Below are 12,731 nucleotides of genomic sequence, written 5' to 3'. Positions count from 1 at the left end.
GCTCAGCCACCTTACATCCTCTTGAAAATGCCCCAGAATCCTGCCAAGGTAAGGAAGTACATGGAAGGAAGCAAAAGGAAAGTATGAGAGTTTTCCTTTGTGCTAGATTTGCAAGGGGAGAAAGTTCAGCGTTTCATTCCTGTATTAAATTGACAACCATGAGTGCTACGTAGGTAGCAATAAGCTCTCCCTTTGTTTAAATTATATTCTTCAGAAGCATGCACATTGTTTGCAAGGCTCCGAAATACTCTGGATTTTATTCTGGGAATACAATGTTCCCTGCATAAAGAGGCTTTTTGCATTAAATCAGTGAGCACGTAACTGAGAATGTCAATTAAAGTTAATAAGATTCTGCAGTGTGGCATCGGGGAAAGGTAGAATCATTTTTAAACCATTAAAACTGTTTCTCCCCAGTGCTTATAGCAGCAGGGTAGCCATAATCTCTTGTTTTTCTCTTCTTTCCTTGGAAACAATAATATCCTCTGAAGTTTACCTTTTGAAGCATTTTAAACACACAATGTACTGTAGCCAAGCCTTGAGCTACCTACAAGCAGTCTTCCCCAATTTGTAGTTAGACCACACCTGCCATAATCCATAGCCAGGACAGCCACCATTTTCAGTAAAACTGAACCCTACAGTTAAAAAAAAAAACAAAACCCAAATCCTAAAATACGTATGTAAAAATGCTGAAATGAAAGTGTGCTATTGCACCCATTTTAAGGAATGATTTAAAAGAGCTACCTTGTCCCTATCTAGTCACATAAATCTTTATCTATGCTTCTTTTTAGTTAAAATCTTCTGTTCTCAAAGCAATTTTTATTTTTAAGAACTTTTTAAAAATAACAGAACTGTCAGAATTCTACTTTAATAAAAAGGCGGTGCACATTTTATAGTTGCTTTTAAAAAGAAAGTTGATTGGGAAAAGGCATTGGGCTAAATCTGACATCAACCCTACCCAGAGTAGACTCTTTGAACTCAATAGGACTGATGTTAATTGGGACTAGCAAAACTTTCATTTTAGTGGTCCTACTCTAAGTACGAAGACTGCCTTTGTAAGCAGACACACAAAGAGATCAATTACAGTACACTTTACAAGCAACTAGAACAATTGTATGGTTGTATGGTTGTTACAGCAAGAGCTTCAACTTTTCTTATCTTCTACAATTTGTAAATCAGCTAGCTATATTTTATGGTTCCTCTTTAGGCCATAAGCATATTCTTCTTTTGTATATTTGATTTCTCAGACACCAAAGACAGGTCTCTGTCAAGACCAAAACAAACCTTTGGGTGACGCATTTTTCCTGCTCTTACACGTTGTATAAGACTTGTGATCTCCTTTGTTATGAAAGTCTCCAAAATTAGACACACAAAAGAAGCAGTGGTTTGCAATCTGAGAAAATTGTGATAACATTCACCCTTCTACCTCTCACATGATTTCACAATAAAAACTTTTTGCCACTTAAGGAAGCACTCTTTCTAGATATAGAAACCTTGTCTTATATCCATTAAGTCTCTTTCTTGAACACTAAAGTGATATCAACTCAAACAGTGGGTGATTTGTGGTGTTTAGTTTGGCTGTAAGAGAAAAGAGGGAGCAAGGAAATTGTAGGAAAAATATGATCTAGTCAATTATTTTTAAAAAGTCATATCAGATCAATTATACCGTCGTTTCCTTTGTGGCTGTGTCACACCCTGTGGTATAGATAGAACACAGTGAGAGAGATACCCTGCAGTACCCAATGATGTGAAGAATTCATTACAACAGTGAATGTCGCTTTCAGCAGATGAGCAACAACTGGATCATCCTTGTTGCTGACAGTCTCAAAGCAAACATTGATTTTAACATAGCAGATCCAGCTGAATTTCCTTGTATTGCTGCTCCTGCATGTTTTCATATTAAATAAGAACTCATGGAAAGACATTTGGAGGTCTAAGAAAATGCTCTGCTGCCTAATCCCAGCTACATAAACTCCATCTACTTTAAATATATGGAAGCAAAATAGAAAACCCTCAATTGTTTATTTGTAGATACCCAATAAATTTGTGAAAACTGAGCATGCCCAGTGCATACAGAATGCTGATTGGCTGTTGGGAGGGAAAGAGGAGAAAAGATGAGTGGGTCAAGCATGGGGATGGAGTTGTTGGAAAAGGTAGATGGAGAGGTGACAAGAACTTTCTCACTATCTGCATTTGGATTTTAATGTAACCCAAGGAATATTATTTATACATCTGCACATAAATGTACATGTGAATCGCTTAAAGGGGGGGGAAGGATTTGCTCTTGTCTTCAGCTGGAACTCTGAAAGAAGCGGGATTACTTCTGATTGAGTAATGAGGTACAATACATTTTCCTTATCAAGTTATAAGATATTTATTTTAAAGACAAAAATTTAAAAATTAGGAAAGGGACCTTCAAAACAGTGGTCCTACAGCCATTTACGTACAGTATATACAGCCACATGAACTTAACCTAACCTGAATGTATTAGTTTTAGGGACCAGTGAAGTTCCAGTACGGCTGGTGAAAGCAGAGACACAAATCTGAGAAACAGAAGGAAAGCAAGAGATTGCATTAAAATGTTGGGACAGAAAATCCAAAGTAGGACAATCTGCTATGCATTACTCCAGTGTTACAGCCACAGAAATAGTAGCTTGTGAAACAACTTCAGTTACTTAGTCTTATAACCACAGAAGAAGTAGAAAAGGAGCCTACAATTTCTAGAAAGGAAGAGGATATATCAGTAGTTCTCAGTCTTGGACAGATGTTCTTGGACTGCAGTTCCCAGAAGCCTTGACTACTAGCTGTGCCGGCTGGGGTTTCTGGGAAGTGAAGTCCAAGAATACCTGGGCTACCCAAGTTTGGGAACCACTGGGCTATATGATAACTTTTGGTCCTCTATATGTTGTTGGAATGTCATACCTACCTGTCCTAGTCCATGTAGTGAATGCTGTTGGTTTTCTCCTCAGTGCATGGATGCTGACTTACTTCCCCAAGTTAGATCAGACTCTTGGTTTCTTCCAGGTAGAGAACTTTTGGGGATCAGTTCATTTCTTATCTAGAAGGACTTCAAAACAATTCTGTCATAATGACGAGAGTCATATGGACTTTCTCCTTCAGAGTGTGTCTTAATAGAAAATAATTCTCTCTCTCTCCCTCTCTCTCTCTCTCCCTCTCTCTCTCTGTGCATGTGTGCACATGAGCAGGCTCAGACGTGTGCATTGTGTATTCATCAGAAGAAGCTATTTGGAAGAGATTCATGCTACATAACACTGTAGAACAGCAGATTGCATTTATGACTCAACAGTTCTTATGCCTTCAGCTTCTGTATTACTGCTGTTGGTGTTGTTATTGTTACCTTTTTATTATTACCTTTACTCCTTTGGGCCGAACCTGCTCCTATTTCCTCAGAGCACTGTAACAAATTGCGGCATACAAAGCTTGTCATACAATATGCAGCAGCAGCGAAGGAGAGCGAATCTTTGGGGTAGGTTTCCATAGAAACATTGACGTACTGCCTGGCTAACAGGACATTGAGTTCCTTGAATACGAGGCAGGTTTTTTTGGTGTGTGCGTGTGTGTTTCTTAAACAAGCTGTTAAATGGCCGAAAGCCAAATCCAGCTAAGCCAAAGCTTTGCATCAGCCAGCATGGTACAGCTTTAAAAGCTGGAGAGGGGGAAAGGGGGCTACCCGTCGCATTGTAAAGTTACTACTCTTGGACAGCTATTTTATGAATAGAGAAAGCAGTTCTAGAAAATAATGAAAACTGCTCATCAGAGCAGAGTCATGTAAGAGTGCCAGAAATACGTCAACACCTGAGAGCTGTAAAATGTTTCAAGCCTTTATTTTTGTCACTAGGTGCAGTTTCCTAGCAGCCTGCAGTTTCGTCCAAATGGAAGCCTGGAAGGTTGCACCTCAGTGGCAATGCCCTGGCATTAGACAGCTTGGCACAAGCTCTGCCTCTCTTGACTGACATGCGTTGCCTGCTATTGCCTGGAATGGAATGCCTGGGGAGGAACAGACTTAGAGAACGGAACAGCATTACTGTATTGTTTTCTCCAGGTAGAAATGCACGCATGGAAAGTGGGGTTGCCACTATGGCTACTTCTCTTGCTGTGGCTACTTTTATGACCGAAGCAGCAATTTGGCACACACGCTGTATAAGGATTTCCCTGGCATGGTAGAAAGGCAATGGAAGTCATCACATGCTTTCTTTCTGTGCAGTGGATTGCTGTTAAATGCACAAGAACAAGGCAGGCCTCTGAAAGAAACTTTGGCCTGGGTTGGGATGTATCAAGCTAGTTTAATAAACCATTATTGGACTAAGAACTTCACTCTTTCCTCTGCTTATGTGCTCTAATACAAAAAGGCCAGATCTTGTTAAATCAGTTTCCAGTTTTGTCTGAACAAGGAAAGTGCAGCTTCATTTCCACGCACTAATTAGCACTTATCTAAACCCCTCTATGGCTTTAATGGACACAGCCAACACCTTAAATTAAATCTAAAAACTACTCTCTGTTTCCTGCAAATAAGACCTAACCTGAAAATAAGCCCTAGTATGATTTTTCAGGATGCTCATAATATAAGCCCTACCCCCCAAAAAGCCCCAGTTAATGTGAAACCCCGCCCTCCACCATTGTGCAGCAACCAGAAGATGACATGACTGTATTTGAATAAATGTAGATTGTTGTACATGAAAAAAAAAATAAAACATCTGAAAATAAGCCCTAATGCATTTTGGAGGAAAAATTAATATAAGACCCTGTCTTATTTTTAGGGAAACACGGTAGTGAAATGCATAGAAGATCAATAAGACATGATCTGACTGGATAGTTTCTTTCAGCTATGTTCTGGATCTGCTAAAATGTCCAGTTTAAACTGAGCTATATTTAATCACCTTGCTCTTGTTGCTTTATAGGGAGTACAATCCCCCAGCTTGTTTGTGTGTTGTGTTTTGTCAAGTGGGAAACAACTTATAGCAACCCTAATAGGGCTTCTGAGGTAAGTGAGATATTTAATAAGTGGTTTTACCAGTTCCACTCCCCCAGTGATTTTCCATGGCTGAGCATTGATTCACACCCTGTTCTCCAGAGCCTTAGCCTATTACTCTCCCCACTGTACCACACTAGGACCTGTTTAATTCAATATTATTTGAAGCCCCAGATAATAGCACATTGCCTTACTTGGATGACGTTCCAGTTTGTTCATCCAATGTAGGTAATCCAAAATTGCCATCAGGCAGAGATTCCATTGTCAACTTCTAAAGACCCAAGAGAGTCAACATGATTACAGTCCTTTGTCTATTCTTTCTGCAGTGGCTACTCATCAGGACAACCAAAGGCAGTTTCAGGTTCAAAAATAAGACTTCAGCAAATCAATATAATCCAAGAAAACATGACACTGCTTTGCCATCAGTTCTTATGAACCACTTCACTTCTGGAGTGTATCTGCCATTTCTTTGAAATAGGACAGTTTGGGTTTTCCCTGCCAGCCCCTGAATGAGCCCCTCAGTACAAAAATCATGTTATTGTTATCTGTTCTGATAAGCATGGAAGAAAGGCTTTATTCTCATTAGGCAAGACCAAGTTCTGCCCAATTCTGAAAATGTTTGATACAATGCAAACATTTTCAGAAAAAAACAGCTACTGATGGTTTTCCTGGTGTTGAATAATCTTTGGGGTATTTCCAGATGGGGAGGACCCTTCACCTTGACAATCAGAAGGTGCTGTACAATATTCCATCATTTTCTCCTTAACTGGTTTTCTGTAGGAAGAAAAAAAAGTCAGAAGAAACATTGGAAAAACAAGGAAAAATTATGAGTCAAGAACAATGTTATGTCAAGTTCTTAGAAAATTCAGCAAATAAGACAGGCATGATGATGTGATAAAAGCCTCATCTAAAATTGCTATAGATTTTAGGTTAAACTTAACACTTTATGATTGCCTACTTAACAAGGACATCTGCAACAGCAGGCAATCAAATCCACTCCCTACTGGGTACTCACTGACTAGACTCACAAATAGTTTCTGTGGCCTGATTTCTACTTTGGTTTCAACACAAGGCACTCGTCTTGTTTGGAAGGAATTAAATGATTATTGGGTGAGGTACAAACGTAGTGTAATGCCTCCCCATCAATAGTTCCAACCCAAGGCGATATACCAAGCAAAGCTATGGTGCCAGTGTTACCATTAAGTCGATGGCGGCAACCATCTCAGATGGTAGATGTTGGGAGACAGCAGAAGCAACCCCTGGTGATGCCTTCTAAATTGTAATGCAATCCTTGACAAAGAGGCCAGGCAAAAGTGGCGTGAGAAAGATCCATGCCATTGAGTCTCTCCATATAGTTGAAATACTCACATAAATGCATGCCATATACATTTGAACAGGGGGTTACTGATGCCTGTGTTGCTGCAGGTCCAGGTGAAGAGAGGCTGACTCTTCATAAATGAATGAACAATTATCAAAATTTAATTATACATGGGGTGGAGATCAATTTATTTTTTATTGAGGGGGTGATATGTGTAAATGAACCATCACAGGACAAATGAGATGTTAAACGGAATGTGTGTTCTCTTTGATTGGCCTGTTTTTGTCTCCATAGGACTTGAAATCAGTGACCAATCCCAAAACAAAGCAAGTTGGAATGTAAGAGACAGAATGTGAAGGAAAGTATGTGCTATAGCACAGTGGTCCCCAACCTTGGGCCTCCAGATGTTCTTGGACTACAACTCCCAGAAGCCTACACCACCACCTCTTCTGGCCAGGATTTCTGGGAGTTGAAGGCCAAGAACATCTGGAGGCCCAAGGTTGGGGACCACTGCTATAGCAAACAGACAACTTTTGCCACCTGAGGGAGAGTTCCTTCTGAACACGTAATCAGTGTGTCATCTAGTTTGACTTTCTCAGAGGTAAAATGACAGAACATCAGTGGCTAAGAGGTTTTAGTAAAATCAGTTCACACATTCAGTTGTACATCTATCAACGGATGTAGATCTCTGATGTACATATCTCTGTGTCTTAGCATAACCACTAAGAAGTAATAGCTTGGAGATACTTTATAAAAAAGTATCACCTGGTTTATAAATCTTGCATAGAAAAAAACTAGTTAAATTTTCCTACTGTAATGCACAGATATAGATATTTTTGTCATCTGATGGTTTCCAGAATCTTGTCTTGTGCAAGTTTATCTCCTTGGAATGTAGTCAGCATTTTATTGTTAGTTCGTTTAGTCGTTTAGTTGTGTCTGACTCTTCGTGACTCCATGGACCAGAGCACATCAGGCCCTCCTATCTTCCACTGCCTCCCAGAGTTGTCTCAAATTCATGTTGGTTCCTTCGATGACACTGTCCAACCATCTTGTCCTCTGTCGTCCCCTTCTCCTCTTGCCTTCACACTTTCCCAACATCAAGGTCTTTTCCAAGGAGCCTTCTCTTCTCATGACATGACCAAGGTATTGGAGCCTCAGCTTCAGGATCTGTCCTTCCAGTGAGCACTCAGGTTTGATTTCCTTTAGAATTGATAGGTTTGTTCTCCTTGCAGTCCAGGGGACTCTCAAGAACCTCCTCCAGCACCACAATTCAAAGGCATCAATTCTTCGGCGGTCAGTTTTCTTTATGGTTCAGCTCTCACTCCCATACATCACTACAGGAAAAACCATAGCTTTGACTATTCGGACTTTTGTTGGCAAGGTGGTGTCTCTGCTTTTTAAGATGCTGTCAAGGTTTGTCATCGCTTTCCTCCCAAGAAGCAGGCGTCTTTTAATTTCATGGCTGCTGTCTCCATCTGCAGTGATCATGGAGCCCAAGAAAGTAAAATCTCTCACTGCCTCCATATCTTCCCCTTCTATTTCCCAGGAAATAGCGTTTTATAACCTTCATTAATTCCACATTGCAGGTGATGCTTTTAAAATGGCTTGAATTGTATTAACAAAACATTAGAACAAAACATTGCATTTTGAAGATCACTGCTACTTTCTAAATTTTAAAGATGGCTGTTATCAGAAGTTTGAAACTGCTGTGGCAAGTTATATGAAACTCTTGGTGAATGGGAAACAAAATGGCAAACAAGATTTAAATGTAAATGCAAATTAAAGCAAAAAAAAATCTGTATTGAGACGGCCATTAACTGAAAAGCTTAAGGAACTCTATGTAGCTCTGTTTATTATAAGTCAAGGAACCCTTGGCCCTTCAAATAATATGTATGTGACAGCATAGGTATTGGCTGAAATCCTGCTGTGCAGCTCCTCATGCATAATGCAAATGATGTCACTGACAGGATTGCTTGGTTTGTTCATTCAGTTTTAGCAGATAGAATGTGCCCCATCGAGACTCTTGTGGCATATTGATTTGGATGTGGTCACATATATCCCTGGGAAGATTTCCATGGAATTTTGTAGTTCCTTTTTGGTTGTTCCACAGTGATGTCTGTGGCTAGAGGCATTTGGAATGGGGTCTCTCGGGCAAGAAACAGACTTTTCAGCCCATGGCTGAAAAATAGCAATGGTTAACTATTGTGAACTTCTCAGGGTTCTAACACTGCCTTCTCTCAGTTCCAGGAAGAGGCAAATTAGCATGCTTTGTTTAGTGACTGCTGTTCTTCAGGCCTGAAGTATAGGATTTATTTGAAGGCAGATTTTACAAACATGGAAATACAGCCTCTGTCATCTCTCTGCAACATTAATTTGCTTTCAGCTCTAAATGACGGGCAAACTGTAATATCTCTTTCTGGCCTCAGCTTCCTATATTAGTCCAAAGTGTCAATGACAACCACTGTTCGCCATTTATTGGCCTCTTTGGTGACAACAATAGGATAGTTTTTGAGATTATCACACTTTGTCTGGTAGAGATTGTATGGTAAATTGTGTCCTTTGCTTATTATCTCAGCCTGGTATGGTGATGGAAGCCCTTGATGTAGGACTCAAACTCCTTGTTCTGCTCATCAGGAGGAGTCGAGTAAGAATTCTTCTTCATGTAGTGATGAGAGGGGAGGAGCTGCTTCTTAATACAGTACGCTATTCCTTGTTATGTTGTGGAGAATGAAATTGTACTTGTCTGTTGTTGCACTGATTGCTTGTCAAAAAATTCCTTAGATTGAAGTCAATGGAAAATGACCCCCACATTTCCAGATTTGTGTCATCTGTATGGGCTGAATCAACTCAGTCAGAATACTTTTGCGGTTAAGGATTATTTGTTTGCTTTTCTTTCTTTCTTTCTTTCTTTCTTTCTTTCTTTCTTTCTTTCTTTCTTTCTTTCTTTCTTTCTTTCTTTCTTTCTTTCTTTCTTTCTTTCTTTCTTTCTTTCTTTCTTTCTTTCTTTCTTTCTTTCTTTCTTTGCTTGCTTGTTTGTTTGTTTGTTTATATACCACCTTTCCCCCCCCCGTCTCTCTCCCAAACTATGTGTACTTCTCTTCATGCATCTCTCGGTTCAGGAACCTCAGGAAATTCTGTACCCTCTAAGAGCTGCACAAACCGAGAAGTTAAAAGATGACAGCCATCCCTTCACCCAGTTCTGCATAACAAGAGAGGGAGAGAGAGAGAGAGAGAGAGAGAGAGAGAGATAGGTTTCCCCCATGAGGCGTGGGCAGTTGCTAGGTAACCAAAGCTCTTTTTATGAGGCCTAACAGCCAATTTTGTGTACATCGTGATTAACCAGGAAGCAAAATGAAGGCTGTCAAAGCTACTCCACAGCTGGAGAACCAACCAGCACTGCTACTTAATTTTTATCAAAGTGGCTTGCAGAGTAGTGGTCATGGTGCCTGAGATAGTTTCTGGAAGATCTCTTTCCCAAAAAAAAGGAACATTTCTCATCCCTGGATGGGAACTGCAATCCATCAATACCTAGAGGGCCATAATGGCCCACCTCTGGTATTTTCATGTACATCTCATGCATTAATTAGATGTGGATTTATATTTGTGACTCTTCTATCCATAGTGATGCTTGGCTGTTGGCCACTTTGTCTGCTGGTGATGTACTTTCTCTTCAGTAACTGTTTCTATCAGACCTCTGCAGTAGAACTATCATGCATCAAGACAATTTGAAACAAATGTTACCTATTTCCCTCTGCTGCTGCAGCAGCCGCCCAAGTCCTACCCCTGCTGGGAGGAAAAATTTTCTGCTGCCACAGAAGGAAGGAGATAAAACGTGTGGTCAATTGCAGCAGCCTGAATGAGCCATCTCCATTCACATGAACAGGAGGAAATATTTTGCTGAGAACAGTAGTGGTCCATGGAGAAGTACATGACTGATGCATCAGCAGATGGGCATCCCATTCCCTCCCCCCCCCCCCCCCGCAGAATAGCTGCTAGCATCACTCTGTAGGCTTCAATGCTCTTTGGGTCTCCTGCTGTGTCTCCCCACTACACTGAAGAAAACTGTAAGCCACGGGATACATAAAGACATGCAGTGCTTTGAAATTCTCTACTGTGTGCCTACAGCAAAAACAAATACCCATTTATTCAGAGCGAGAAAGTGTCTGACAGAGGAGAATGTTATTGGAAGGCTGCAGCCTTGCGAACTCGTTGTGGATTTTGACCTTATCTTCTTTCCTCTTGTCAGTGTCTGTAATCGTATGAAAACATCTGCGCATGTGGATTTCCCCCACCCCACATACACAACACCTTTGCCATTGTGTTTGTGTCCTTTCCTTACAAGACAGTTCTCTCTCTGAAGGTATTTTCTTTTTGAGGTTACAGCTATTGTTAATCAGTTTAAATAATTTGCATCTGTAAGATAAATAACATCTGCAGAGTTATGAACATTGATGCCATCCTTGGTCTTATTTTTTTAAACAGACGGCTCAATCAAACTGGCCAAAAGAACTCCAGTTGCAACATTTTTGATGTTATTTGGATCATTTCAAATTTTTACTGACACACAGTAATGTTGATTCATTTGACCCAGCAATCAGTCTATTTCCTCTTCACCGGGAGGGTTGTTTTAAAATGTATCGATCATGTATTACTCCATTCCTTATTGTTTCAGTGCATGTGAATGTTGCCATTGAATTATTTCCTTTGCAAATGTGTCAGGTTTTTGGGTGCTGTGACCATCTCATGGCCACTGCACTTGTACCCTTTTTTCTGAATGTTTAAGAAGAGATATTAATAAATTGCTAAAAGCTGCCATCATAAAAACAATATTAATACATTGCTCAGAATGAGACAACCTTCCACCTTCCCTTGTAGGTGAAAGAGGGGTTGAGCAGAGAAATGGACATTTCCTGCTTTGAATTGTAAAGAAAGGGGCTTTGGGTCAACATCTCCTCTCTCTCTTTTTTTTTAACCCTGCTCTTCACAATACTTTGCAAGTCTTTGAAAACCCACTACTTCCTCCAGACACTGTTCAAAATAGGAAAGAAAAATGAAACCCAAGAACTAAGAGGGAGAGGTATGCAGAGAAATAAGGAAAATGGGATGAGTGAGTAAAGGAGGGAAGGGAAAAGGGGAGTAGAGAAGGCTTGTACCACTTTATCGATATACTGTATCAGTTTTCTAATATATATTTTTAAAAGGACACTGGGGGGGGCTGATTGCCCCAAGAAACAGTAGAGAAAATGAATTGATACAAAATTAAAGAGCAGTGTAGCCCGCAAAAATGTTTCAAATAGAAAGAAATGTAGTGCTGCAGTTCAAAACAATGTAAACACTCCTGCTGATATATCTACCAGCTGAAAAGAGAGAGATGGAAAAAAAAAACAGGTATAACTCAAGTCCTTTTTGAACATGTGATTGAGCCCAGATAGATGTCGTCTTGTGCAGTGAAGTGTAAGAAGCCACCTAGGAAGGTGGTTTATTAATGTTTCGGCTTTTGAAAAATGGAACAAATTTGGGGCTTTGACAACAGACAAGATAATGCATTTACGAAGTGTTGATAGTAACTAGGGTACTTGGTTTAACAAGTCATCAATATTTCATAAACCTGATATTGAGAGGCAAAGCCAGTCTCCATGGTCAGTATTTTTCTTTACAAAGAAAAATGCTAAAATCTGAAAGGAAGGGGGAGAGAGGGGGGCAGAAATGTAGAAGTAGGAAAGGCCACCCCCCAGCTCAGTGGTAAAACAGATGTTGCACATGTTCAAGACCCTAGGTTCAGTCCTTGGCATTTCCAAAAAGGGCTGGCGGGGCAGGGAGCCTCCTTTGACAACAAACTTCAGCCAGTGAGGACAACATGGTGGGCAGCTCAAGAGCCTGAACTGAGATGAAGTAACCAACAGTTAATTTGCATCACCTTTGGGTAGAAATGGAAATTCTCTTCAGGGCTGCTTGAGGCAAAGTTCTTAAAACAGGACTGCGGTGTTTCTGTTGTTTTTAATGTGATTTTAGTACTGTTTTTATTTAATAGTTTTTAATATTACATTTAATCATTTAAAAATATTGTAGTGATAATATTGTAATGATCTATTGTTCTTTGCTTTCAATACTGTTTTCTTTTTCTTTTAATGCTGTAAGCCGCCTTGGGTCCTTTCTAGGAGAATTGTGGGATGTAAACATTTTAAATAAATAAATAATAGAGTTTTGGTGGAACTCTTTTGAGAGGCACATACTCCCAGGGTCAATTTTTGGGGGCTGTGGGCTAGCAGAGCAGAGTTTGGAAAAAGTTACTTTTTGCAGGATAGCACACAGAATCCCCAGCCAGCACAGTCATTTGAGGGCAACACTGGATAGGGGAATTCTGTGATTTTTAATTCATGCAAGTAATGTTTCTGAGCTCTTGGCCAAAGGCAGAGCGGGCAGAGC

General features: G+C 40.1%; 2 long non-coding RNA genes across 2 annotated transcripts in view; both read right to left on the bottom strand.

The window, feature by feature from the left end:
• Positions 1 to 362: 362 nt before the first annotated feature.
• On the bottom strand, positions 363 to 5,426 carry LOC144586281 (uncharacterized). The gene is made up of 2 exons (XR_013541015.1): positions 5,182 to 5,426; positions 363 to 2,540 (listed from the first exon to the last, which is right to left on the bottom strand). It is a non-coding gene; the product is annotated as an uncharacterized LOC144586281 (long non-coding RNA).
• A 109-nt stretch (positions 5,427 to 5,535) lies between these two features.
• The window catches only part of LOC140704570 (uncharacterized), a 32,425-nt gene continuing 25,229 nt past the window's right edge, over positions 5,536 to 12,731 (bottom strand). The window contains exon 3 of the long non-coding RNA XR_012083830.2: positions 5,536 to 5,761. This is a non-coding gene — a long non-coding RNA (uncharacterized LOC140704570). The remainder of the gene's footprint in view (positions 5,762 to 12,731) is intronic.

Source organism: Pogona vitticeps, chromosome 2 (assembly GCF_051106095.1).
Source record: "Pogona vitticeps strain Pit_001003342236 chromosome 2, PviZW2.1, whole genome shotgun sequence".
In the NCBI taxonomy this organism is placed as follows: domain Eukaryota; kingdom Metazoa; phylum Chordata; class Lepidosauria; order Squamata; family Agamidae; genus Pogona; species Pogona vitticeps.
Note: the sequence above shows the minus strand (reverse complement) of the source record. Positions and strands in the feature narration are given on the sequence as shown.